Genomic DNA, 24,614 nt, shown 5'->3' with positions numbered 1-24,614 from the left:
CAAACTCCCAATCTATATCTATCTATCTATTTATATCTAAAAGCTAAAACGTAGCAATTATTGTTTCTACGCTCCAGTTAAGCCACATCAGCGCCATATCATCATTTATTTTCTTTCTTTCTATTTTTTTTTTTTTATTTACCTATTGACATTTATTGAGTCTCTCCTTAAATTCAAGTGTTACTCTATCTTCAATTCTACTGTGTGTCTCTCCATTAACCTAGACTCTTCACATGCCACTATTATATGGAATTCAAACGGTCAACAATAGATTACAACCTCCTCACCTCCTCACCTATCATGGTTTTTCTTTATAAATTTTCAATTGTTCTCCACAATTGTAGACGAAATTGAAGCACATGATTTTGTTATTTGTATTATTCTTATTTATTTATTTCCATCTCATTAATAGAAAATAAAATGTACTTCGATTTTAGGTTTTCATGATGAATGAGTTTGAGTTTTCATGGTCTCAAAGTGTATGAAGTCAGAATGAGTTTGATTTTTCATGGCGAATGGTGGTTCCAAATAAGGCTGACTTTCACGTGGAGAGTACGTCAAGGTATTCTTCCTACAAATACTCCTTTATTTGCAATGAAAATTGGATCACTCACTGAATGTAAGATTTGTTTCAATGATACAGAGTCCATTGTCCATTTGCAATTCAGGTGTGGAGTGCTACTTCTATCTATGTACATAAGGATTTTGATAATATAAATCACTTTGAGGTACTGATGGATTTTATGCTTTGATAGAAGGGATTCATTAGTGAATGGGAGTGCATCAAGATGTAGAGATGACTGACATGAAGTGGAGACTTCCCCTGCATAATGTTACCAAGATAAACTTTGATGGTTGCCATAATCCAATGACCAGATTAGTGGGAATTAAGTTGTTGATTAGCTATTCTCAACGTTGGCAGTTCAATCTCACAGGGGACGCAATCATGATGAATTGAAGGTTTTTGGTGATCCAGGCAGTTCATTTTACAAGCGAATTGGGGTTCCGTCATGGTTTTTGAAGGAGATAGCAAACTTCAAATAGCAGCTCTTAACTCCGTTGATGTGTCTTGGATTCTTGGGAGTGCTGGGCATCTGCTGGATGAAGCCAAAATGATGGCTCTACAGTTTCTTTATGTAGAATTTCATTAGTCACATGTATATTGTATTGGGCTGCCCATGAGTTAGCTTTGTATGCTTGAAATAGTTCATTTGAATGGAAGACATTCCTTCGCCATGGCCATGGCCATTCTTAATTTCTTTATAATTGAGAATTTTTCCAATGTATCGCTTCTGATATATTATTCAAACTCTTCTTTTCTTTCAAAACATAAATAAAAATTTTGTCAGTCTGGTCCATGTTAGAGGCTTGGCTTAAAGTTTATAACCTGGAGTCCTAGCATAGCCTAACCTGTCCCTCTAACTCATACACTTAACTATGGACCAAATTGCTTATAAGTTTTTTAGACTCGAGTTGATCTCAAACTAACTTACAATCCCAAATTACAACTAGATCCAATCTATATATATATATATATATATATTGTTGCTACGCTTCAGTTAAACCACATCAGTGTTAAGTTATCATTTATTTTCTTTTCTTTTTTTTTTTGATTTACTTATTGACATTTATTGAGCCTCTATTTAAATTCAGGTGTTACTCTATCAAGTGTTACTATCTTCACATGCCACTATTATATGGAATTCTGACAGTCACCAATAGATTACAACCTCCTCACCTCTATATATATTTTTTCTTTATAAATTTTCAATTATTCTCTCTCCACAAATTGATCGGTATGGTCTTCAATGGATAATTTATTGAATGTTTTTCCCATTCTTTCAATCATGAGTCTTGTCTATATACCAAAACCCAATCAAATTAGTACAAGAGATAGAGAGTGACTCTATAGCTTGCAAACGAAGCTAAAGCACATGAGAGACAAACATTAGTAGCCCAGGTCCAAATTGTATGAACTCAAAATGAGTTTTATTATTTGTATTATTCTTATTATTTATTTATTTATTTCCATCTCATTACTAGAAAAAAATGTAATTCAATTTTGGGATTTCATGATGAATGAGTTTGAGTTTTCATAGTCTCAAAACTATTCAAATATGTTTTTTCATTTTCAAAATTGATTTGAATTGAGCATTTGATCATGTTTGTTATAAATTTCTTAATGATTGCCCTTCTCTAGATTGCAAGAATATTACTCTCAATATGTTTTCCATAATGTCTTCCTATCTAATCAATTAACTTCAATGTAAATGTTTGTTTTGGTCTTTGTTTTATAGTAAGAGTGTTATTCATTTTTATCAAAGATAAATTGTTATTGTTCTCCTTTTCCTATCGTTTTATATGTTGAACTAAATTTCATTTTTATCTCTGTTCCGTTTGTCAATTCCTCAGCAAATATAAATGATCAAGCCTCGCAATCACAAGAAGCTTTTCATTATATTGAAGGCAATAGCAATTAATTGGTAGCTATTTTTTTTCTTGGAACCTTTCGAAGGAAAGGGAATAAAATTTTTGTTTTTCTTGGGTGGTGCTTGATAATTTGCTTTTTTTATGGTTCAATACACATCTGCTATATTAGATTTCTCTTTCCTTATATTAATAATTTTTTGTTTATTATTTAATTGGACTGTTTGGTGTCCCAGAAATTGTGGGACAATGGAAGAGAAAACAAAGTAGAGTTTGAAGCTTATTTTTTTTTTTTTTTTGGTTGTATGGAACTTGGGGTGTAACAATTTAAATCTTTTTATCTTAGTTTTTTTAAGTGAAACTCTAATTCTTCAAAGTACACCAGCTTTAGTAGATTAATTGTTGTGCTATGGCTGGAATATTTTTGTTTTGGACCTTAATTGGCCTATTTGGTTGATTTTTTTTTTTTTTTAATTCCATTTGTATCTAGCTTTAAGCTAATTGTTGTGCAAATGGAAAAACTAATTGGTTCTTGATTCTTGAATATCTATCTATAACATTGTCTACATGAACAACATTCGGGTTTTTAGTTTTAGATTTTGGATTATGCTACATTTTTTCAACAACTTGATTTTCTTTTTAAAATTTTCTCCTATTGAATATCTAGAATATTGTGTGCATGAGTTTTAGACAAAACATAACAATACTTCTATGATTGAGTTTTAAATTTTGTATTTTTCTATTTCTTTCCTTCTTAAAAATAGTATGATAGCTGATGTGATGCAATGAAAGTAGGAGCAACTGCTATTTTTGGGGTATAGCAGTTGATACATTATGATCATTTCTCATAGCCATTTAAACTTCTTGCCTAGAATGCTAATAGCCATCTTCTCCGAGGCAAAAACATTTGGTCAAGTTTAGCAAGTTCCACTAACTTTGATCACAACGTCATGGCAATATAGGTGTCTCACTTACTTACAATTCGTATATGCACTTTTTTGATTCTTTGTGGAAATCAAAACATTGATAAAATGAATGTAATGGCAAGTGAGTGATTTGTATATAGACACATTGATGAATATGTGTAGTGGACATGAGTAGAATCAATGGCATGTGTTTGACAATTTGGTCTTTGAAGGAAATTAGTATAAGTGAGGTCTATTAAATTTTACCTCTTTATCTCCCCACTACTCTCTACTTGATTGTCTTTATTTCCTCACTACTCTCTATTTTACTGTCATACTTCCTTAATCATTTTCTCTTTCTTATATTGGACTATTCTTTTCTCCATTTTATTTTGTATAAATTCGATATCATTTCTTCCATTCAATCTATATTTTCCCCTCAAATAACGGTAAGTACTCTCTCTCTCTCTCTCTCTCTCTCTCTCTTTCCCCCCCCCTCTCTTGTGGATCGTTTTTCTTTCTATAATTCTGATTAAGGTTGATGGTTTTATTTTTATTTTTTTAAATATGTGTTTGGATATTTTGTATTTTGTTTTTAATTTCCCATTACAATGTCTTATTTCTCCCTTTTATAGCTTTGGTTGAATTTTGATTTGGGCAATACTTAGTTTTTTTGGAAATAGGAATTTTAGTTTATTTCAAAACACATTTTACATGGCTATGAATTTGAATATGTCTACCAATTTTGAGTAATAAATTACTCTAAGGTCTATCTTTTATTCCTTTTTTTCATTTTAATTCTGGTTAAATAACATTGTAATTTGTGATAAATTTTTATTATTATGATAATCTCATTATTCCTTAAGAGATGAGAAATTTGAAACTTATAAAGTTTAGTTGTATATCAAATATAACACACTATAGTTGAAGTTAGAAAAATATAGTGCACCTTAAAAATGTTAATCAAACATACAAAATATAATAGTATGATATATTTGTACTTTGTAGATATAAAAAGCTACAAAATGCTTGTAGAAATCTTTTAAAAAAAATAAATAATATTTGAAGTAATCGTTGCTTTTTATATATTATATTCCATTACAAAATATTTATATATTCCCACGCAACGCGTGGGTCTGCGACTAGTATATTACTAAAAGCTAAACGTAGCATTTAATGTTGCTACTCTCACATTGAGCGACATTTGCAGCCATGTCATCATTTTTTGTTTCTAATTTTTCTTATATATTTTTTAAAACATTTTCTCATTTAAGATGACTTAAAAACTCCATTATTTAAAAATTAAAATATATTTTAACCATTATTTTTTTATTAACTTTCCAAAACTCTGCCTCCCTTTTACCTCTTTATCTCCCCACTACTTTCTACTTTAATATCATTCTTTCTCTACCTTTTTATCTTCCTTTATTTAACTCTTCTTATTTTCAACATCTGACTATAAATTTGACATTTCTTTTTCATTCTATGCATAGTTTTCTCACACAAAAAGGTTACTTCTCTCTCTATCGCTGTCTCTCTCTCTCTCAATTTGTTTTCACTTTTGTTTGATTTTTTTTAAAAAATAATTTTTATTGCCTCAATTCTTTAGGTTGATGAATTTTTGTGTAATTAGAATTTACTTTGGGTTCATGCAATTTAGTTTTGTATTTTAAGTTGTTATCTTTTATACTTCTTTGATTAATATTATCCTACTGCATTATTTTTTCACCACCACAGTATTTGCCAACCACTCTGGGTAGAAAATCTCTTTAATTGCCCCAGCTTGTTTGAAGCTTTGCTACTTCTTCTCTGACTGCTTCAGCGTTTCCTTAGATGGGCGCGAGGAGGCTGCTTCTTAGGGGTGATCATGGGGTTTACTTTCAAATGGTGGCATATAAATTCCGGATCCACCCTAGGGGCTTCATAAGCGTTCCAAGTGAATACGTCGAGGTTTTCCTTAAGAAGTGCACTAACTCCTCTTTTTCCTGCAACGGTATTAGGATCCGACTTAAAGAATTTTCGGGATTATCCCCAATGATGACTTTTGTCAAATCTTCGTCCTCTGAGCCAGTCTGCATAGGTAGTCGTATTTGGCCCTTCGGGGTAACAACTCTTCCTTCGAAACTGATCAGCGAAGAGAACTATATGGTGTTAAGTCACTAAGTTTGAGTTCAGCCCCCTGTAGAGATCAGGGTACATTATTTCCGCAGCGCTACCTTGGTCAACCATCACCCTTCACATCATAACCCCCAATTCTGAGGGTGACGACCAACGCATCATCATGAGGCTGGACAGTGCCCACCTTATCCACGTCCGGAAAACCTAAACTAATTGATCATCCAGTTTGCACCTCTCGCGCCCTAGCAGATTCCCCGCCAGGTAACCGATCCACCGACATGACCTTGGATGGCTAGGATCCTATTCTCCCTAGGGCTGCAAAGATAACATTGATAGTTCCCAGAGGGTTTTAGAGGATCATCCCTCCGTGATTCCACACTCATCAGACCCCCTCGGCCACTGGTGTGATGTAGGAGATGTCGCAGTTTCCCTTCGCCAACTAGTTGTTCCAAATGAACCCACAAGTTCCTGCAGTCCTCAGTCATGTGCCCATGATCCTGGTGGTATTGGTAGTAGAGATTGCGATTACGTCTGTCAGGATTCCCTGCCATCTTGTTCGGCCACTTGAAGAACGGCTCGTTCTCGACTTTTTCTAAAACTTGATGGACTGGGTCTCTGAATACGGTGTTGACAGTCTGGGGATTGGCTGCTCCTGACTGCGCAGGAAAATATCTCCTCGGTTTGCTGTTGGTGTATCGATCCGACCTGAAATCCCTCCTCTCTTGAGGGATAACCTTCTCCTTGCCTTTTCCTTGTTGTTGGTCTTCTTCAACTCTCTTATACTTCTCAATGCGGTCCATTAGCTGATGCATGCTAGTAACGGGTTACCAGACAACGACGTCCTTAAACCATGATCAGTAGGGAGGCCGAGTTTAAACGTTTCTAGGGCCATTGCATCAAAATTGCCCTCCATGTCATTAAAAATCTCTCAATATCTGTCTGAATACACTTCAGTGTCTCTCCTTCCTACATTCTCAAAGACAGTAGAGAAGACAAAGGTCGGGCCATTCTTCGGCAGGTGACAAATCGTGAACCAAAAGCTTGGGTAAGCTCTTTGAAAGAGCTGATGGAATTTAGGTTTAGCCCATCGAACCACCTCATGGCAACTGGCTCAAGACTGGAATGGAAGACCTTACACATCAGCGCTTCGTCCCTGGAGTAGACAGCCATCCTCTGGTTAAAATGACTCACATGTTCCGCGGGGTCTGTTTTATCGTTGTAGATGGTGAATGTTGGTTGATTAAAACGCCGAGGAAGTCTCGCCTCTTCAATCCTGTGCGTGAAGGTGACCTAGAAATCTGGTTTAGAGCCCTGCTCATGGCGTCGTTTCCCACGTCTCCATGTGATGGACTTCTGCGTTGCCCCTTGCCATGAGATTCTTCTTCATAGGTATAGGACTCACTAGTTGGTGTCCTGGATTTATGTTGATAAGTGACGTCCGGCTCGTCATTAGGGTCCTCATCAGAGTATGAGGGAGCCCGTTTCCTCTTTGCATGGCGTAACTCCTTTTTTAGCTTTTCAATCTCCCGCTGCAAATCTCGGTTCTTCTCTGCATGGGACATGTGACTCTCCCCATGTGATTGGTTCTGACTAGGGGGCACGGTGTGCACGCTACCCTCGCAGTCTTGTCTTCGCTCCAGGTTAAGAAAAGGGTCCACGTGCTGAGATGCCCTAGACTCCGCTTCTTGTTGACCGTGTCCAGCCATCACCTACTGTTGTCTCCACCCTGCACAAGCTCTTCCACAGACGGTGCCAATTGTAGGGTTATTTTTTGTAGCCCAAGCCCAAAAGATATGGGTTGAAGGCCCAGCGAACCCAGGACAATAAATTTGTAGAGAGTGGGCGAAAGAGCTAGGCTGGTTATGAAGTAAACAATAGTTGGCTAAGTTACTTGCAGTGATGATAACATGAACTAATGCTTGAACAACTCCATGAATGAATGTCCGAAGAGATGTTTATTAAGTGAACAGTGATTACAACATTCAGAGCTACAGTAAAGCTTTTCTCTTCCTTTTTCTCTCTCCTCCGTCCCCTATCATCAGGGACCCTTCTTCTTTATATAGCATCCTCTCCTATCATCTCCATCGTCCACCTGTTCTTCATTTGCGTATCTACTCAAGTGCATGTCACGTCATGTGTCTACTTTAGATCTTTGTGAGTGGCGGTAGCCAAGGTTACATTGTTCAGGGGTCTTCTCCAAATAAATGCGGCCAGAAAAGCTGTTGCAGTGCATTAAATACGGTGGTAGCAGCTTTTCCTTTAGATATATTTTTAGTTCTGATCATCTCCGGATCCACCCAAACTTATCATTATCATTGGGATTATTAGGAAGATTATTCGGACCTTTCACACGTTTGTTTAATCAAGGCTATTTGTGGCCGAGGAGTAAGACGTCTTCAGACCAGTAGTGACGTCTTCAGACCAGTAGTGACCTCTTCGGACGGTCCTCCCCTTTACTTCTGGGCTTCCTGCTTCAGATGGGCCGCCTCAACCACCTATTACTCCTCGGAAATATAATAGTCCTTAACAGGGTGTCCCGGCCCATTAAGTAGCTTTGGGTTTTTCCCCTCACAGCTACCAAACTTGATAATTTGCAAATGATGGAACCACTTGCAACAATATTTGCATAGTTATATAGTTCCAGTTAAAGCAATTGTGTATACTTTTAATCTTCAAAACATGCACATCTACAAGTGGTTAAACATTCATCTTGGGTAGTTTTAACTTTTCATATAATTTTACCTTTACATATTTTAATTTTAATTGAAATATTTTTTCAATAAAAAAAACTTTAATTTAGATATTTATAAGTAAATAATGAAATAATAATTCATGGATAATAAAAAATGAATATATATATATATATATATCTATACATATTTATCTTGTGCGGTTGTAACTTTACATATAATTTTGTATTTATATATTCATCTATTTTAATTTAGATGTTTATAACTTAATAATGAAATCTATAAACAAGGTAATTAAAACAATCATATTTCTACAATTCAAAAAGTCACAATTTCTTTTTTCAAAAAAAGACCTTTTACATTTCCTTGGAACTATTTTAAATTTATTATTATTATTATTATTATTTTATAAAACCTTTGACATACCACTAACCTAACCACTTCATACATTAAAAAAATTTAAGGCTCATTATTACTTCCGTTAATAAATTATGGATATCTTAATTGATCGAGATCAAACTAGAGAAATGCCTATCATATTTCCTTGAAAATTTAGAAGGAAAAAAAAACAAAAAAACAAAAAAAAACAAAAACCCTTGACATACCACTAACATAATTACTTCTATCCATGATATCTATTTCTTATTGATAACCATAAAATTTACAACTAACAAGGGAATATACAAAGTAATAAAGAATAAATGAAGGAATAAAAAAAAAAATGAAATCAAATGTCAATTAATAACCATTATTTAGAAATATAAAAAGGTGGTCAAGAGGAGTAAGAAATAAAATAGAGACGGCTATACAGAGTGTATGTTTTTAGACCCCTTAAAACACAATTAGATTAACCTAGTTAACAAGCCAAGTTATTACTTAGTCCAAATTTCAGATCTAGGTTATTACAATCAAACAATCATATCATATATAGTAGTAGAAATATAAATAACACAAAGATATGATCACACAGAAAAACCAAACCAGTGAAAAACCTGGGGAGGATTTAACCCAGCTATCCTCAAGGTAAACTTGAATCCACTATAGAAAGAATCGAAGTTTTACAATAGAATTTAGACCACTAACATTCTATTGCTACCTACCAGTAGAAACTTACTGACACGACCACATGCAAATTCCGAGACTACAGACTCCTTTCTTGGATTCTCCAGCAAGTACAAGCACACCCGCTTGTGTATCCTTAAGCTCTTATAGTAGCAACTGAATGATCATCAAGTTCTTGAAGAAATATCCTCCTTGATAATCTTAAGCTTATGTGAAGGAAAGCTCCTCTCAGATCTCACAAGAGATTCACACAAACAGCAATATGAGCAACCTCTAAAACCTGACTAGGGTTTGCCTTATATACCTAGGGCAAAACATAAAACCCTAAACATTTTAAATGAAATAGGGCTGAGTTGGAATTCTACAGAAAAATGCATTCTGCCCGATTTTCGATTGATCAAGCCTAAGCTTCGATCAATTGAGGCAGGCCGAAATGCATAGTAATTTCTGCATCAGCTCTATTCCAACTTTACATAAAAAACACAATTTTGAGCAAGCATAAACAAGACTAAACAACCTATTTTGCTCATGGTTTGCTAACATTACACATTAGAGTTCTAAATACATAAATTCCTAAATCTTTAGAACTTAACACAGAAGACATTAAAAACTTTATAGTACAATAAAATCAACCATTAAATTCACTTAATTAAATAAATAATCAACAATTAAATATAATAATACAAAATTTAAACTTAAAACTAATCAAACTCTAACTTGTGAAATTATATATATATATATATAATCATAATCTTCATACACCATGGCATAAAAATATTTAATGAATAGTTCTACCTCTTATTTAAAAATGTCTATGTTATGCAAGTCATCAACCAATAAATATATGATAATGGTAAAAAAAAACGTTGTAGACAAAATTATGAAAAATATGATAAAACTATTTATTAAAAAAAAAAAAAAACTCTTTATAAAGTCTAGGGACTAAAATAGTATTTTATCTAAAAAATTATCATGTGCAACACACGGGTTTGCAACTAATTAGAAATAAAAGTTATTGATTGTGCCAGAAATAAGTCAATAAATACTTCTAGGATTTTTATTTTTTATTTTTAAGGAAAACTACTACTAGTAGTTAATCCCAACTTGTAGTATTATTCATGCCTTTATCTTCAATGGCAAATCCATGTTATAGTAAATGTTACTCCAATTACAATAATTCATGACATTAATTGTAAAAAATATTGTATCCCTAACGTCACTCGGTTTCTAACTTATCAAAACAAACTCAACCATCAAAGAATAAATGTCAACATGGAGACATTTTTACAATGGAGCATGGCTAGAAGTTTAATTTAAAATGTCAACATCATGTTTTTAATAACTATAAAATCTTATTTTGAATCAAATATCATTTTTTAATATTAATTTTGAAAAAAAATCAATTAATATTATAATTAATGGGAAAATATACACAACCACCAATGGTTATTTAGTAGGCAAATAGATTAGGTTTAGTACTCCAATGCATTGGATTTGTTGAGATGATGACATGTTTGGCCACATTTTGCCATTTTAGCCGCTCAAGTACACTGAAGGTACTAGACCCATGCCAAGTCCTTTTAGTAAAATTCAAAAACCAACTGAAGTTCTAAGCGTAACACTTAACATTCTTGTAATATTATTTTATGAGTAAATTCTTAAATATTTGTGAAAAAAATATTGAGTTTCTCATTTGAATTAAATAGTACTAAGTAATTATCAAAATCTCCAAGATGTTAAGTAGAGCATTCACAATAAGTTCAACTAATGAATTCCAATTAGCTAAATGTTGGGATTAGTGCCCTTAAATCCTATTGTATAATGCTATGTATGATATTAAGTATGACATTATGTATGACATGATGTATGACTTAATATTGTAATTAATAAAGTTGTTTTATTATTACCTAAAATAATGGTAACAAGAATATTCAGACATTATCATTTAGTCCATGAGATGCATAGTATGTGATTTATGTGATTTAGTCATAGAAAATATAAGTCACAAGTTCTTTGTAAACTCAGAATTTTAGTTCATAGTCGGTGATGAAATTGGGCATTTCATCTACAAAGACTATAACATATCAACTAAGATGATTTGTCTTGATCATGGAAGTGGAGACTTCTAGTTGATGTGTTAATATGTTTTAAGAGTTAAGACATATTGAACTGGACCGCTGTGAGATTTATTATTCTCCTAACGACTATCAATTGAATAATAAATCTCACGACTTATATTTGCATGAACTCTTAATCCTGAGAGAATAATGGACCTAATCATGAAGTGTAGGTTGTTTTGATATATCAGGAATGAGATCTAAAGTAACGATTAAAACTTCAGTATGTTGGGCAGCCACATTTCGTGTTGATGGAACATATATTCTCAAGATGGAATTCATAGTCTCTTAACAGAGATATAAAATATTCCCTTGAGATAAGTTTAATGGGTTTAGTTATTCAAAGAGTTACGCCTAACCACTTTGGTAAGAAATTACTAAAGTATATATTTATGAAAATGGATTTCATAAATATATAATGAATAACTTAAAAGGATTAAACTGAGTATTCAAGGATTAAGATGTGGTAATTTACAAAGTGACAGTCTACATTCATGACTTTATATTACTACGAATATTTTATGAAGGGGTTGCATGTATAATAAAGTCTTGGGATATAATTAATTAATAAGGCCTAGAGTGCAATTATATTTATATAGTGGTATTAAATATAATTAATGGTAACTTTGGACTAGTCAAGAGTTGACAGAAAAGCCCAAAGCCCATTGGAGCTAGTGTCTTATTGGTCCCTTTTGGTCCCACTCCAAGCCACACACTAAAGCCCAATTGGAAAGGCCCATTAGGCCGGCCCAATTAGATAATCAGTTATATATAAAGGGAGAGACATACAGAATTTTATTATTAGAGAAAAAGTGAGACACCATTGTGAAGTGGTGTGTATGTGCAAGTGAAACCACTCAATTATTCTCCCTTGGAAATTGATTGAGAGACCACACTTCTTGGGCATAAAGTGGAATTAGAGTGAAGATTAAAAGTGTTCTCAAGTACTTATAATCTTTTGTTTTGAATTTCACCGCACCAAGGTACGCTATCTTGTTCTTAAATTCTGAGATTTATATAGTGCAAGTTATCGATCATGAATGAAATAGATCTTTGTTTGTTGCTTCCGCTATGTGTTTTGTATGAAATGAAAACCAGATTTAACCAACAATTGGTATCAGAGCCAGGTTTTCATCTCATGATTGTATAGCATGCGATTGGATTTTAGAATAAAAGAAAAATGGTTTCTTGATGATATCGGGTTCACACCAAAGGATGCATATTCTCTTGGTTTGTTCGAAGTGGCCACACAATTAAGATACGGATCCATTCAAAGAAAGTAGTGATTGTCCAAGAGAAATTCTTTTTAAAGAATTTCGTTGCCAAGGATAACAGTTCATGATGATAACCATTGTATTGCATTGGTTTGTTCGAAATGGACATCTTGGCTTAACTTATTGGATGGTGCAGGTGTCTTAGTAATTGCCAAGGATATAGTTATTGAATGTAATTCAAATAAACTGTCATGTGCATGAACCAATTGATTGCACTGGTTGGATTTTTTTTTTTTTGTACCGATTGCAATGCTTAATGGTAGTTATTGATGGTTGGATTTTTTTTTTTTTTGTACCGATTGCAATGCTTAATGGTAGTTATTGATTGTTGAAGTAACTGTTTGTAACTACCATGTGCGTGAACCATGTTGACTCTACCCCTTGGCTATTCATGCTTTTAATTGGTTATCACGTGTTAATTGAAAGTTGTTGCCATGATAGCCATCTTGTATGGTAAAATTCTTGGTGACCATTTTATTAAGATGTGATAAATGCCTTGAATCCGTGTATTACATATATATCTTTATTTATATGGTTTCACATGCATTCAAATTTTTATATGCTTTGGATGTCTTGGATCCATATATTAATGTGTGTTTCATATGTATCAAGAATTCACATGCATTAACGATTCTAGTTCTTCATTTCATATTGAATCCGTATTATATATAATGTAATAATCATATATTACATGTAATAATCCATATATTATATTATATGTAATGCAATATGGGTTTATAGTGTAATATGGGTTTATATTACATTATATTACATTATATATATTTATATATATATATATATTAATGCTAGGATTAAAGTATTCATTTAATGAAATTTATTCCTAATGAGATTAGGATTATGTTTTCAAGGGTTTCTAGCATTAATATGGTTCTTGATCATAAAAACCTTTAATTAAAAATATCTAGTGGGAGAGAGATACAAGAGTTGCATCTCACGGCCTCCATTATCAGTTTATAGTAGTGTGGGTAAGCACCTTGTCTTGGCGTATATGCCTTGCGATCCCAAAGGAGGGTGTTTACTTCATAGTACTACAAGATTGAACTAACCTGTTTAAAGTAGTGTGGACAAGCACCTCGTCTTGGCGTATATGCCTCGCGATCCCAAAGGAGGGTGTTTTGTTCCATGGTACTACAAGTTTAAACATTATAAGGGAGATGAAATGTGGCTACACATGATTCTAGATAATGGTGTACACTAGACTAAGTGTAATGTTAACCTCCCAAAGGAGCTATGTCATTATTACTTAGAGGCTAAAGCTAATACGGCATATTATTAGTGTATGATAAGAGTTATCATGATAGCACTAATAATGAGAATAGTTCTCAATCAATTAATGTGTTTATAATAAACTTGCTACCAAGGAATTATAGACATGGATTGGTTTGTCGTTGCATATATTATTTTATGGTTTTATAAGGTTCCATATTATATGATTATATGCTAAATTGATAGTGTCTAGTTTACTTATTATATTCATGTTTGTTATTTTCAGATTTAAAATCATGGCATCATTTAGCCCACTTGTTGCTATACTTAATCAAAACAAACTGATTGGATCCAACTATGTTGACTGGAAAAGAAACTTGGACATTGTTCTTACTGCTGAAGAGCACAAATATGTGCTTACTCAACCATGTCCTAGCTTTCCATCATTAGATGCTCCTCTTGAGGAAAAACAGCGATATGATCGTTGGCAGAAATCTAATGAGATGGCCAAGTGCTATATCCTAGCATCTATTTCAAATGTTCTACAGCATCAAATGCAGGATGTAGAACTAGCTTCGGACATTATGCTCAGTCTGAAGGAGATGTTTGGTGAGCAAGGCCGTTCTGCAAGGCAAGAAACTATGAGGCAGATTTATAATACCAAAATGGCTGAAGGTACTTCAGTGAGGGAGCATTGTCTTAGGATGATCTCTAATCTGAATACATTAGAAGTTTTAGGTGCCGATATTGATGGAGAATCCCAAGTGGATATGATACTCCAGTCACTACCAGAATCATTCAAGGAATTCAGACTTAACTATAATATGAACAAAAAGATTTATACATTGTCTGAATTGATGAATGAGTTGGTAGCGGCGGAAGGCATCCTTGGTACTTCTAGTGTTGAAGCCAATGTTGGTGAAGCTTCTACTTCTCAACCTAAGTCGAAAGGCAAGGGTAAGAAGAAGAAGAAGAAGAACTTCACTAAGAAAGATGGTAAACAAGTTGCCTTAGGAGTTGCCAACAAAGGAAAGAAAACCAAAGGAAAGTGTTTCCATTGTGGTGAGAAAGGACATTGGAAGAGGAATTGTCCAATATTTAAGGCTGCCAAGAATAAAGGTATGAAAAGTACATTCCTTCTTGAAACATGTTTGGTACAGAATCCCACAGATTCTTGGTGTGTGGATTCAGGTTGTACTAATCATATCTGCAAATCCTTGCAGGGGTTTCAGGAGATCAGAAAGCTGAATGAAGGGGAAATGTTTCTTACCTTGGCTGATGGGAGCAGGATTCCAGTTGTAGCTATTGGAGTGTTTAATTTATGTTTTGAATCTAGAGTTTTAGTATTGGAAGACTGTTTGTATGTACCTAATGTTCGTAGAAATTTAATTTCTGCAACTTATTTAGGTAAACATGGATATTATGTTATCCTAAAAGACAATGTTGTAATAAAGAAGGATAAAGTGTTTATCTGTTCTGGCAATATTGTGGATGGTCTTTATATTTTAACTCCTGATAAGCATGAATTATATAATTCTGAATTAGATCATAACTCTCATGTAAAATCATTAAAGAGAAAGTTTCCTTCTACTAATGAAGCATATCTTTGGCACTTGCGTTTGGGTCATATTAATCCAAATAGAATTCAAAGACTGATCAAAGATGGACTTTTAGAGCCATTGGACTTTGATGAATTTCCAGTTTGTGAATCTTGTTTGGAAGGCAAAATGACCAAACGACCTTTTAAAGCAAAAGGTAGAAGAGCCCAAGAGTTGCTTGAATTAGTTCATACAGATGTATGTGGTCCTATGTCAACCCAAGCAAAAGGAGGTTACGAGTATTTCATCACTTTTACCGATGATTACTCTAGATATGGTTATGTGTACCTAATGAGACGAAAGTCCGAAGCCTTTGAAAAGTTCAAAGAGTTTAGGGCTGAAGTTGAGAATCAATTAGGTAAACGCATAAAAGCCATTCGATCTGATCGTGGTGGCGAATACCTTCTTGGGGATTTCAAGGATTACTTAACTCAAAATGGGATTATATCCCAATTGACTGCACCTGGAACTCCCCAACAGAATGGTGTAGCAGAAAGAAGGAATAGGACTCTTTTGGAAATGGTTAGGTCCATGATGAGTTACTCAACTTTACCAGTTTCTTTTTGGGGATATGCACTAAAAACTGCAATGCATATTTTGAATTTAGTTCCATCAAAATCTGTTCCCAACACACCTAAGGAATTGTGGAGTGGGCGTAAGCCTAGTATGAAATATCTCCACATTTGGGGATGTCCAGCACATGTGTTGAAAAGGAAGTCTGATAAGTTGGAATCTAAAACCGAAGTATGCATGTTTTTAGGGTATTCAAAAGAAACAAAGGGTTATTTATTCTATAATCATAAAGATAACAAAGTGTTTGTTAGCACACATGCCAAATTTTTGGAAGATGATTATATGAATAATTTTGATCCTAGAAATAAAGTTGTTTTGGCTGAAATGAATGAACCTTTAGTTGAACAACCAATAGATGAAACTAGGGATGATGTGGTTGTATTGGATACACCACAAGATACTACTCATGAGATGTCTAGTACACAGGTGCCTCGTCGTAGTGGGAGAATTGTTCGGCCTCCCATAAGATTCATAGGTTTGGGAGAAACTTATGAAGCTATCTCAGAAGAGGCTGAATCGGATCCCTACACTTATGAAGAGGCAATGAATGATATAGATGCACATCATTGGATCAAAGCTATGAAATCTGAATTAGATTCCATGTATTCCAATCAAGTTTGGGATCTTGTAAAGGCGCCTAATGGCATTAAACCTGTTGGTTGCAAATGGGTTTACAAGAGGAAGAGAGGGGTAGATGGAAAGGTTGAAACCTTTAAAGCAAGACTAGTGGCGAAAGGGTATACACAAAAAGAAGGTATTGACTATGATGAAACTTTTTCGCCAGTAGCCATGCTTAAATCTATCAGAATTCTCTTATCCATTGCTGCTCATTATGATTATGAGATTTGGCAAATGGATGTCAAGACTGCATTTCTTAATGGCAATCTTGAAGAAGAAATCTATATGATGCAACCGGAAGGTTTCATAGCAAAGAACCAAGAGCATATGGTATGCAAGTTAAAAAGGTCCATTTATGGACTTAAACAAGCATCTAGGTCATGGAACATCAGATTTGATCAAGCAATTAAGTCATTTGGTTTTGAACAAAATCTTGATGAACCATGTGTGTACAAAAGACATCGAGATAAAGTAGTAATGTTCCTAGTGCTTTATGTTGATGACATTCTACTCATTGGAAATGATGTAGGGGTAATGTCATCGGTAAAGGTTTGGTTGTCAAACCAATTTGATATGAAGGACTTGGGTGAGGCTAACTTTATTATGGGGATCAAGCTTTGGCGAGATCGCAAGAATAGGATGTTAGGCTTATCACAGGCTGGATATATAGATAAGGTTCTAGAACGGTTTAGCATGCAAAACTCCAAGAAGGGATTACTTCCTTTCAGACATGGAGTTCCTCTGTCTGATAACCAAAGGCCTAAGACTCAAGAGGAAGGAGATATGATGAGACAAGTTCCTTATGCTTCTGCAGTAGAAAGTCTCATGTATGTCATGCTTTGTACTAGACCAGATATTTGTTATTCAGTTGGCATGGTCAGCCGATATCAATCAAATCCAGGACCAAAATATTGGCAAGCTGTAAAGTATATTCTCAAGTATCTACAAAGAACGAGAGATTATATGCTTGTTTATCGATGTAAGGATTTGATACCCACTGGCTATACAGATTTATATTTTCAGTCGGATCTAGATTTCAGAAAGTCCACATCAGGATGTGTATTCACCTTGGGAGGTGGAGCCATAACATGGAGGAATGTCAAACAATCTTGTATTGCGGACTCCACCATGGAAGAAGAATATGTTGTTGCTTGTGAAGCAGCAAAAGAAGCTGTATAGCTCAAGAAATTCCTTTCTGACCTTGGTGTAATGAGAATGGAACAAGTTCTCATCACATTATTTTGCGGCAATAGTGGTGCAGTTGCACAATCAAAAGATCCAAGGAATCACAAGAAAGGAAAGCACATTGAGAGAAAGTACCACATCATTAGAGATATTATTGCTCATGGAGATGTGATGGTAGCAAAGATTGAAAGTGCAAACAATCTAGCAGATCCCTTTACCAAAGCCTTACCTCAAAGGATGTTCGAGTCACATTTGGAGGGAATGGGAGTTAGATTAGTGCACAATAGTCTTTAGGGCAAGTGGGAGATATGTTGGGATTAGTGCCCTTAAATCCTATTGTATAATACTATGTCTGATATTAAGTATGACATTATGTATGACATGATGTATGACTTAATATTGTAATTAATAAAGTTGTTTTATTATTACCTAAAATAATGGTAACATGAATATTCGGACATTATCATTTAGTCCATGAGATGCATAGTATGTGATTTATGTGATTTAGTCACAGAAGATATAAGTCACAAGTTCTTTGTAAACTCAGAATTTTAGTTCATAGTCGGTGATGAAATTGGACATTTTATCTGCGAAGACTATAACATATCAACTAAGATGATTTGTCTTGATTATGGAAGTGGAGACTTCTAGTTGATGTGTTAATATGTTTTAAGAGTTAAAACATATTGAACTGGACCGCTGTGAGATTTATTATTCTCCTAATGACTGTCCATTGAATAATAAATCTCACGACTTATATTTGCATGAACTCTTAATCCGAAGAGAATAATGGACCTAATCATGAAGTGTAGGTTGCTTTGATATATCAGGAGTGAGATCTAAAGTAACGGTTAAAACCTCAGTATGTTGGGCAGCCACATTTCGTGCTGATGGAACATATATTCTCAAGATGGAATTCATAGTCTCTTAACAGAGATATAAAATATTACCTTGAGATAAGTTTAATGGGTTTAGTTATTCAGAGAGTTAGGTCTAACCACTTTGGTAAGAAATTACTAAAGTATATATTTATGAAATTGGATTTCATAAATATATAATGAATAACTTAAAAGGATTAAACTAAGTATTCAAGGATTAAGATGTAGTAATTTACAAAGTGACAGTCTACATTCATGACTTTGTATTACTACAAATATTTTATGAAGGGGTTGCATGTATAATAAAGTTTTGGGATATAATTAATTAATAAGGCCTAGAGTGCAATTATATCTATATAGTGGTATTAAATATAATTAATGGTAACTTTGGACATGTCAAGAGTTGACAGAAAAGCCCAAGGCCCATTGGAGCTAGTGTCTTATTGGTCCCTTTTGGTCCCACTCCAAGCCACACACTAAAGCCCAATTGGAAAGGCCCATTAGGCCGGCCCAATTAGATAATCAGTTATATATAAAGGGAGAGACATACAGAATTTTATTATTAGAGAAAAAGTGAGACACCATTGTAAAGTGGTGTGTATGTGCGAGTGAAACCACTCAATTATATTCCCTTGGAAATTGATTGAGAGACCACACTTCTTGGGCGTAAAGTGGAATTAGAGTGAAGATTAAAAGTGTTCTCAAGTACTTATAATCTTTTGTTTTGAATTTCACCGCACCAAAGTACGCTATCTTGTTCTTAAATTCTGAAATTTATATAGTGCAAGTTATCGATCATGAATGAAATAGATCTTTGTTTGTTGCTTCCGCTATGTGTTTTGTATGAGATAAGCAGCATGCACAATACTACTGGCTTTGGAATGAGTGAGCTGAACATGTAGTTGGGGATGACAATTTCCATTTAAGTGTGGACTACACAACATGGTACCATCAACATGGTCACCTATTCACAACACCAAAGGTAGCTGCCCATATGTACTAGGTTATTATTTTAGCTTTTTCAATAATACTGTACTAATATTGATAACAAATTATTTACACAAATAAAATATTGCACTAATATTGATAAAAAATTATTATTTTAGCTTTTTGAATAATACTGCATTAATAAATGTTTTTTTTTCTTTTTATGTGGTAACAAACTGAGATCAATAATATGTTAAATTTGACTGTTGCAAACCAACAGAGCAAAGATCTCACTACATAACAAGTCCTTCCAGCAATAGTAGAGGGCCTTAGTCGAGTGAAGTTACCAATGGAAGCAAATATTTCCTCCATCCCTACTGAGAGGGTGACACACTTCAGGTGACGATAGAGACACCAAGGAAGACAGCCGCAAACCTCCACTGAAACCTACTTGTCCACCTCTACACAACGTGGACAATGCGAAATTGATGAAGCCGGACCACCCACCTCTACACAGCACAATATGTACAGTTCTACCTAAGCTAGGCCATCAACATCTGCTTGTAATGAGCCAACCACCTTCAATGAGTATAATCCAATTATTGTCAACGAGTACTGCATGTCTTTATATCAACAGATTGGATCATCCACTTCCCTAGGACAAGGATTTGAGGGTTTGTTTAGCTATGACCATTATCCCCAACCTAGTTCAACACCTCCCTCTTATCACCTATCGCCACCTCCATCCCATTATGGGCAATACAATTATGGCCAAGATAGCCAGTACAGCTATGATTTCTGCACACCACAACCTTCCCAACCATCCCCTCATGTTGGTGATTTCTGCACGCCACCAAATACATGGGCATGTGCTCCGAACTCTGGACAAATAAGTAACAAAGTAAGTATTTCTTTAAGGAAAATTTATGTCAATTTTAAAATATACTTTTGCCATATGAAATTTTAGGCAAGAATTCATGGACAAATAATTTAAAACATATCATACAAATCAGTTCATGTTGCAAAACACATAATACAAAAACAAGATTTGCATGAACAAATAATTTAACAAAAACAAGATTTTCATTCTTAGCTATGCCCCTAAAACATATCAACATGAATATTCTAAAAAGAAAAGTAACTACTTAAGAGATGTAACTCACCTTGTAAGAGATAAAGAACAGATAGATACCTGCAAGTGTTGTTCCTTATAGTTGTTTATAGAATGTATGGCACGCATGATATGAAAATGGTTGGTAGAATTATGAGGGAAATAAGAGTGGAGAAGAAGGTTGATGGAATTTTTAGGGAAAAAAGAGTATAAAATAAGAACCGTGGAAACTTTAGTAACATTAGTGCTATTTAAATAGGATGCAAGTTTCATATAAGTTAAATTCTTAGATTTTAAACTGTATAATTAGATACGCCAATTGACCAAATACAATACAACATAGACCAAGATGGGATACTCTAATAGAAATAAATTACTATAAACATATATTCACTACAAAGAATCTCTATAGAGGATCTCGGTAAAAAATCTTAGTTTCTTTGTTTTTTTAGTTTATAGTGTGCATATCAATCATTTTTTTCTTCTATTTCGTATTGTAAGAATCTATGTACAATAAGAATCAATGTAAGAATCTATGCAAAAATCTCAGTTTTTTTTCTTTTTTTTTGAGAATAAGAATCAATGTACGTTGATTTATTATTTGTTTCATAGGGCAAATCATGCAAAGAATACTTTTACTATACGAAATGAAAGAACATCACACACAAACCAAACTACTTCAGTCAAAATCTACCGACACACAGAAATATGTGTACTTTGTAGAATAAGAATCCAGAAATTTTTTTTTTTAATCCAGGCAACTCTCTCTCTCTCTCTCTCTCTCTCCAACTTTCGGCAGCTCCATTGCCACAAATCAATTGCCACTTTTTTTTTCCTTACAATTTTTTCCCTCCCATTTTGGCAATTCCATTGCCACAAATCAATTCCCACAATTTTTTTATTTTTGCCTTCAATTTTTGGCCTAAATCATCACTCTTTTTTTTTTTTTTTTTCTCCCCAAGTTTTTGGCAACTTGGTTGCCACAATTCTTTTTTTTTTTTTCTCCCATTTTTTTTTTTTTTTTTTTTTTTTTGAGAATAAGAATCAATGTACGTTGATTTATTATTTGTTTCATAGGGCAAATAATGCAAAGAATACTTTTACTATACGAAATGAAAGAACATCACACACACACAAACCAAACTGCTTCAGTCAAAATCTATCGACACACAGAAATATGTGTACTTTGTAGAATAAGAATCCAGAAATTTTTTTTTAATCCAGGCAACTCTCTCTCTCTCTCTCTCTCTCTCTCTCTCTCTCTCCAATTTTCGGCAGCTCCATTGCCACAAATCAATTGCCACTTTTTTTTCCTTACAATTTTTTCCCTCCCATTTTGGCAATTCCATTGCCACAAATCAATTCCCACAATTTTTTTTATTTTTGCCTTCAATTTTTGGCCTAAATCATCACTTTTTTTTTTTCTCCCCAAGTTTTCGGCAACTTGGTTGCCACAATTCTTTTTTTCTTCTCCCATTTTCGGTAACTTGGTTGCCACAATTCTTATTTTCTCTCTCCTCACTCCTTGCAATTTCGGCAACTTGGTTGCCACAATTGATTTCCTTTCGAGCACCCCATGGAGCACTTTGGACACTTCACCTATTCAGTAGAGGATTCGGTAGCAGGAATTTGGATAATAAGATTACCGAAATTCAAAATTTTCTCTCTCTTACTTTTTTTTTCTCTCATACTTTTGTTAGAATTTCGGCATTATTGTTGCCAAAATTCACTCTCTTTTCTTATTTTTCCAAATTATTTTAAACAGTACCCATAATGCAAATAAACTCGAGATTTTGCAATAATCAACCAAAAGACTCGATAGACTGAGTTGGAAACTTTCACTGGTGGTAGTATAATATGAAGGGTTAGGTGAAGCAGTAAAAAGTGTTTTTTTCTTTTTTTGACTGAAATGATAAAAAGTAAAAAGTGTTAATACTTAGTCATAGGATCCGTTTGGATAGCACTTATTGTTGCTGAAAGTTGCTAAAAACTGATTGTTGCTGAAAACACTGTAAAAAAATAATTTTTAAATGTGTGAATAGTATTGTGGGACCCACTTTTAATATTAAATATTGTGTGAACAGTGCATGAACAGTGCACGCACAGTACACGCACGGTATTTTTTGTCTCCCAAAAGTCAATAAGTCTGGCTGCTAAAAAAAAAAAAAAAAAAAAACTGAAAACGCAACTTTACTTTGAGTGAAAAGTAATGCTATCCAAACCGGGTCATAGTTTGAAACCTTCACCGGTGGTAGTATACTAGTAAAAAGTTTTTCCATACATCGATTATCGCACCATCTGACCAATGGAAGGCCAGTTTCAGCATTGGGCCACACAATCCCAGGTCAATTCTAGTCATAGTTGGAAAGTTTGGTATAAGTTCTTTACATCGACCATGAAAGTTCAATATGGGTATGAAACACCCTTGAACGTTTAGACCCCAAATTACAAAATTACCAATTCAAGCTTAATATCAAATGATTAACGTGCGGAACATGAATGTAAACTAAACACAGAATTAATAAACAATCTAAGCCAAATATAAACACATCCACAGCAGTAAATATAAGGCAAAGGTAAAGGGAAAGAAGATACAAACAAATGGACAACACACGATGTGTTATCGAAGAGGAAACCGAAGTCCTCGGCGTAAAACCTCTCCGCCGCCCTCCAAGCGGTCAAATAATCCACTAAAAAATGTAGTTGGGATACATGAACAGTAGAAGACTCTCCAAGCCTAATCTACCCAAGTACCTAAGCCCTCCAAGCTTCTTGCTCCAACGAGGTTGCGCCGAACCTATTTCTTATCTAGCTTCCCGGATTCCGCTACTTGACCATAGCATCAACCAATGTATATTGGTTCCTTTCCAAACTGCTTCCCAAGGCACCAAATGGACCTTCTCACAGACGTGGGTGTGGTGAGACAAGGGTTTGGTAAATGACCTCTCAAGGGTATGACAATGGAGAGGAAGAGAGTAGAGGAATTTGTAGAGTCTCTTTAGATGAAGATTGGGGGTGAATCAATCTTGTATTTCTCTAGGGTTTTCTCTCACAAAATTCTCTCTGGAAGCTCTCTTAGTATGATGGGTATAAGGGTGTATATATAGTAGGGTGAGAAGGGAATGCAAAACGTCAGTTTTTGCCAAACAGGGCAAGTTGGCGACTTTATCTTGCGGCTTGGCCAAGTCGCGAAATCAAGTTGCGACGTAACGGCCTGGCCAGACTGGAACTTTTGTCCTGTAGCGTGACAGCTGGCGTGACCCTTCAGTTTCCCAGTGTGCCTCTCACGTGACTGCCTTTCGCGGCTTGCCAGTCGCGAACCACCCGCAAGTCCTAGTCTCAAGACTCTGTTTTTCTTGCACACTCTTGAGCTTTTCTTCACATCTTCTCACACACTACCCTTACAATTTTCCCACCTAAATACAGGGTTACTAAGTGCTAAATTACAAGCAAATTGGTCACGGAATAAAGCCAATTAGATGGTTGATTAAATTCAACCTTACAGACCAATAATATGTTCGGTCTCGTTGCTAAAGGGTCAAGGTCATCGTGGTTTCTAGGGACTCTTGTAGCCCCAGTGGCTTCTTCAATAATGTGCCTTCTTGACTCACTTTCGTTTTCACACATAAAAATTGGATCAAACCCTTTGACGGGGTCTAATTTGGTCTAATAAATTGTCAAATTTTAATAATTTATGTTTGATGGATACAAACAAATACTTTGAGAGAAACAAAGAAATAATAAGACAAGACAAAAGTGTAATTTTGGTTGTTCCGACTCTGGAGAGGGAATCACCTGTTTGTGGCTATGTCACATGCCCACAATTCATATCGTTTTGAACTCGGGGCATGACAATATTTTGATAATATATAATATGATCGTAAAAAAAAAAAAAAAAAAAAAA

General features: G+C 34.5%; 1 long non-coding RNA gene across 1 annotated transcript; it reads left to right on the top strand.

Annotated features, from left to right (window-relative positions):
* Positions 1 to 344: 344 nt before the first annotated feature.
* On the top strand, positions 345 to 773 carry LOC136066814 (uncharacterized). The gene is made up of 3 exons (XR_010628287.1): positions 345 to 562; positions 644 to 668; positions 756 to 773. It is a non-coding gene; the product is annotated as an uncharacterized LOC136066814 (long non-coding RNA).
* Positions 774 to 24,614: the final 23,841 nt, after the last annotated feature.

This window comes from Quercus suber, unplaced genomic scaffold, assembly GCF_002906115.3.
Source record: "Quercus suber isolate HL8 unplaced genomic scaffold, Cork oak 2.0 scaffold_47, whole genome shotgun sequence".
Lineage (NCBI taxonomy): Eukaryota > Viridiplantae > Streptophyta > Magnoliopsida > Fagales > Fagaceae > Quercus > Quercus suber.
This window is presented reverse-complemented; position numbering and strand designations above follow the sequence as displayed.